This window comes from Mercenaria mercenaria, chromosome 5 (assembly GCF_021730395.1).
Source record: "Mercenaria mercenaria strain notata chromosome 5, MADL_Memer_1, whole genome shotgun sequence".
Lineage (NCBI taxonomy): Eukaryota > Metazoa > Mollusca > Bivalvia > Venerida > Veneridae > Mercenaria > Mercenaria mercenaria.
The window spans coordinates 21,311,209-21,317,233 of record NC_069365.1 but is presented as its reverse complement, the minus strand read 5'-3'; positions in this window follow the sequence as shown (position 1 = coordinate 21,317,233).

The window sequence follows — 6,025 nt, the reverse complement described above, 5'->3', positions numbered from 1 at the left end:
AATGTCATAATGTCGTGACATCAGGATGTCTTTGTAGAATAAATAGTTCTATTATTACGTTTCCTGATTTCTTTTACATTTGATTTTGATAAAATGTAAATATGTATGATCCTTTTATCATATTTATACATCTTTACTTTTACTGAAAAATATTTTGTAAGGAATTTCCTATCATTTATAATTCTGCATTCAAATGTAGTTCAGTGACAGTGAAAAATAAAAATGATATTTTCACTGTTTGAAACAGTGAAAATATTAATTTTATTTCACTGATAAATTTCAGTATTTCTCACAGAAGAGCATAAAATAAGAACATCTTTTTTTATGATAAGAAGAACTAAAAAGCAATTATTTGGAACAAAATATGGTCAATTATTGTCCACTTTATGTTAATGTAAACATCAAAATCTATTACCAAATAAATTGAAAATTGCCATATGTTTGAGAATCCCCCTTTTCATATGTTATAATATTTATAGGTTATTAGCTTTGTATCGGGAAATATGCATGAGTTCTTCATTGCGCGACTTTAAGAGCGCAATATTCTTCCGCTGAAGAACGAGTGCATATTTCCAGATGCAAAGATAATAACCTTTTTATTACATATGCATCTACATGTATAAATATAAATGTAAATATCACAAATTTGTTCAATACCCTGAATATGACTGACAATACTGAATAAATAGAAAAAATAGTGCAGCAACACACACTGGATTACGTCACGCACCCGATATGAAATTCAGGCGTCAGTGTACGGAAAAATATTGACGTTTCCGGTACCAGTGTAACTTAACGGGGAATAGAAATGAGTATGTAATAAGTCTAATATATTATAAATTCATTTCTGTCATCTCTTTATCTTGAAATTTGTCAATTATTGTTTTCTTTTTATTTTCAGTAACTTCTTTTCAGAATTGATTTATCATAAGTTCCATTGCATATTTTCTCTCAAAATTAATTTTCATCAAACAAATTAATGTTGTAGGTTCATTCTCTAACTTGGGTTAAAGGTCAACTGCTGAATTCATCATTTTTCTCCCTGTGACATATATACATGTAATTCTACCCTTTATCTTCATAATTCTTCATTATACCGAATTGTTTTGTTTTGACATTCAAATACATTTCTTCCACTACATGTATATTAGTCTACTTTTATTTCAAAAAGGTATCACTTATAAATACACATGCAAGAAGTATATATTTTTTAATTTTCATAATATAACTTTAAAATTATTACTGTTCTACGTGTTTTTATTTTTCATAATATTACTTTAAAATTATTACTGTTTTATTAAGTGTACTACTGACTGGATCAAGAGAATTAACAATAATAATGATAACAATAATAAGAAAATGTAGTTACTGTTATTAGCCTATAAAATAAGACATTAACCCATTTTGTAACTCTCGACCAGATCTTATTGACAGTATGGCATGAATTCCCAGGGGTATGATTTATTTTATAGAGAACTGTTCACCTTAAGAAACCTTCGAGAATCTGAGAAAAATTTAGGGACAAGTAAGTTCAGCCCATGTCCTTGAGCCCATCCCATCCCATCCCATGAGCCCATCCCAGGTTTTCCAGGATCCCAGCATTGCCTAGTAGACCTCTACAAAATTTGTTTAAATTATGACCCCTGGGGTCAAAATTGACCCCTCCCCATGGGTCACTTGATTTTACATAGGAAATCGTCAAAATTTTTCTTAAAATAACCCATTAGGCCTAGAGCCTAGATATTTCACTTGTACCATTGCCTAGTGGAACTCTACAAAATTTGTTCAAACCATATCCCCCGGGGTTAAAATTGACCCCTCCCCAGGGGTCACTTGATTTTACATAGGAAAATCTTTACAAAAATTTCTTAAAATAAACCAGAAGGCCTTGGTCTTAGATATTTAACATGTAGCATTGCCTAGTAGACTTTTACAAAATTTGTTCAAATCATGACCCCAGGGGTGAAATTGACACAGCCCCATGGGGTTACTTGACTGTACATAGAAAAATCTTCAAAAATTTCTAATAATAAACCAGAAGAGCTTTGATATTTGACATGTAGCATTGCCTAGTGGACCTGTACAAAAAAAATTCAAATCTTGACCCCCCCCCCCCCCCAGGGTCAAATTGACCCAGCCCCAGAGGTTACTTTATTTTATGTTACTATAAAAAGCTTATTTAGTAACTTCTTTATTATTGGCCGTAGGGAAAAACCGAGACCACTTTATCTTTTCTTTGGTACAACATGGATGGTACCTCCAATTTTTAGGAGTATTTTGACATATCTGTACCTTTAAGAAAATTTCAACTATATTTACTCATGATTCTTTTGTTTGATCTTGATTATGATTTTTTGACCTTCCTACCCTGAAGTGCAATGATATTAGGTGAGCGATATAGGGCCATTATGGCCCTCTTGTTTTTCAAGATCTCTAAAAAAAATAATTTTTTTGTTGTCGAACGATCTAGAGACATGCTGCTTTAAAATAAGTCATGGTATCTTTAAAAATGGTTTCAAATTTTAAGTTGTGGAGCCACTTTGTTCAAGAGCAATGTAACAGATATTCTTATTTTCAGAAACAATTTCAAACTAGTCTGTTAACAAAACGCGATAACTGTGGCCTTTATTTACTAATACCGGATTAACCCATAACAATGAAATAGGGAATCAAGTGGACACATTATATGACAAATATCTTATACCACAAAACCAATGCAAGTAGCGGCGTGGTCTAGTGGTTAACACGTTTGATTTGTAAGATTACTGTGGTGGTTCGAACACAGGACGAGCTACTTCTTTATTTTTCCAGCATGTTTTTCGTAAGGAATTCATGTAAAACTATTTATATTATGATTTTCTCTTGCAGTTTTACTGAGTATTTATTGACATTCTTCAGACGATCTCATATTAGAATAGACATTGAATCTATAAACATTACAATAATAATTAAACAAATACATAAATAAAAAGAATGAAAGAAAAAATACAAAAGGTGATAAAAACCAAAACCTCCAAAATAGAATAAGTAAAAATCATTTAAAAAGGAAGGGCTCGAACCTGCACCATACAAACATAAAAAGAATAGATGTCGGACACACTATCCACTAGACTACAAATCTGTTATGGAATAACGGATGGTATTTAGACTTAAGAATTCTACAATATATACAAATTAACACCACATCGGATAACACACCTGCTTTACCTGTTTTTGGATTTTACCAAGTACCCTTAAAATAAAATTATCGCGATCCATTAATACCTCATACCATTTATTGAATAATCATATAAGGTTACTTTGAGCTTATCAAAACAGTTTAAATTCATGTTCAGTCAACTGGCACTTTTCTACCAATATTAGTATCTTTATAGTGAAAAGAGCATGCATTTCTTGCTTTTATCATTTTCTTCATCTTGTTTGAATTAGTAAATACAAGAAGGGCAGTTCAATAAGCTCTCATACAGTTATTTTATTCTTTGGCATTTTTGAAACATATGACATTTTATACAGTGTAGAGATATTTTTGTATCATCCCCTTTTCAGTATATTGTATTGTCCAATTTAATTGACCTGTCAAAACATGTTCCCGGCTTTCATGTTAATCTTCATATGGGCTCGAACAGAATATAATGAAAGCCGGGTCCATTTTTTGACAGGTCAAATAAATTGGACAATATTTCATGCAAAGTATGATTTTTCCATTTTTGGCGGGAACATTTGCTATATATATTAATTGAATTTTTTTCCATGTACTTTTGGCATTTCTATAGATGTTCAAGGTAATGTTATGTATATTTGTTGTTGCTAGACTGTTATTTATCCTTCTAAACATTCCTCTCATTTATAATTCAGATTTTAAGTGTATTTCAATAATATGGAGTAAAAACATTATAAGGACAATACAGTATTTGTGTACTCTGAACTGGTTTTTCAAACATGATTCAATTTAATACATTTGAACCTGGGTTTAGAAAACAGGATTGTGACCATACTTTGTCCATCTGTTTCTTCATGAGTAGATTTTTTTTATGTGTCTGACTGTTCTGTTACAGCAGAATTATTTAAATGGAATATTAATATTCATGACGTCCTAAATTATTTTTGTTTTGAATATTACATATTCAGTAGAGTTTGAATAATAATTAGTATTATGGTCATTATATAATTATAATAATGTAAGGTTTAATTGCTGCTACCCCTGGTGTGTTTTGGTTAATTAGTTGGCATGAGCGTCAGTATGGTCAACATGTGTTTATAAGTTACTATTATGCAAATCAGGTTTGAAAGGATGTATCCTGCTGATATAGGTAAACACCAGACAAGATAACAGAGAGATGTGATGTGTGTTTGATGTCAGTCTGAATCTGCAGTGAAAATTCAGTAATTATTACGATTGACAAGCAATAAAGTTTAGATTGATATATTTTGATTGGCTATGTTGATAGGGGTGTGGCACAAGTTGGATTAAGAAGCTGTACTGTCAGCAAGCAGTCATTTAGTAGGGCTAATACTATTGAAAAAGAAAGTTTGGAATTTTTAGAAAATAAGGTTAGATAGTTTTATAGATTTTTATGAACCTCACTTAAAGCAAGTGCAATTTAAATATTATTATTAAAATAATAATTTATGGATATACAAATATATATAGACAGATGGAAGAAGAGGAATAAATTAAATTATGTATTAATGTTAAGAAAATGAGTGATATGCTCCATATCGTAACATAAAGGCTACTTTGCTGTTTGGCATGATAAACACTATATACTACATCACACCTTTTTGTCAAAAAGGTAAGAAATTTTTCGCAATAAAAATTATTTTGAAGAAGATAAATTGGAATTTTTTCATTGAACCAGTTGTTATAAGGAATTGTTATTAAGGACAAGGACAAGTTTCTAAAAGAACAGTTAACTTATGTGTTGAAACTTTCAAGTAATCAGAAGCTTTTATTGTGTTTTCTCGGGACTGATGGATTAAAATGATATTTATTGTAATTGCTGGTGAAGTAATTGCTGGTAAAAATTATGATTAGTTGTCATAAATTGCCTTTATTACGTTTATTTTTGTAAATAATTTATGCATAATTAGCTCTAACTCGGGTTTGATGTATATTGAAACGATTTCCGGTAGTCACCATAATTTTACTGGCAGTAAAACAAATTTAACAAGTCATGAGCAAAATCATTTTATTCATCAGTCTCCAAAAAATACAAGAAAAACAATAAAAACATACTAATTGCTATTAATTATATGTTGAATTTGCGATAGTATTTTTAACGGGATTAAAGATTATAAAGACCTCAGTTTCCTGTGACTAAACCATGAATTTAAACATCGAGAAAAATATAACAAACTTTTGAAATTTGTAGGTAAAATATAGTCTGCTCTTTCAAATACAATTCTCAATACTCATATTGATTACCAGACGTCTAGCCTAACCTGTACGGGTTATCTGGTAACCAGACCCCAAGACTCCGGGTCTAGAGGTCCGGTTTCCGGGCCCCTAGCCACTGCCTTCCCTATTAGGCAGTGGCTACAATTACGGAAGTTCTGAATTCCTAGACACACCTATATGAGGATAGCCTAGGATTCAGAAGTACTTAAGAGGCATTAAATGTATGTTAGGTTAGGGGTTTTTATGCCTGCCCTATTATTTCGTGTTATTGATCAGATATTTCGAGTAAGAATAGGCTTAAATAAAGAGGCGAAATCAACACCTGTATACATAATGTTTTTCTTTCCAAAACTACACTATTTTTCTTTCATTTTTTTTTTTAAATTGACAGACAAACGAAGAATTATATATATTCTTAATAACAGCTCAAAAATATTATTAAAGATATTCATTACTTAAATTTTTTATGTTTTGATTTTGCCTATCACTTTAAATTTCCACGCATATAGAATCGGGCGAAATCAACACCCGTATACGTTTTTGTGTTTCGTTTTAGCTATTTTATGTGAAAAAAACTAAGTTCACATCATCATTTATGCATGTCTTAACATATATTTGATGCCGCTT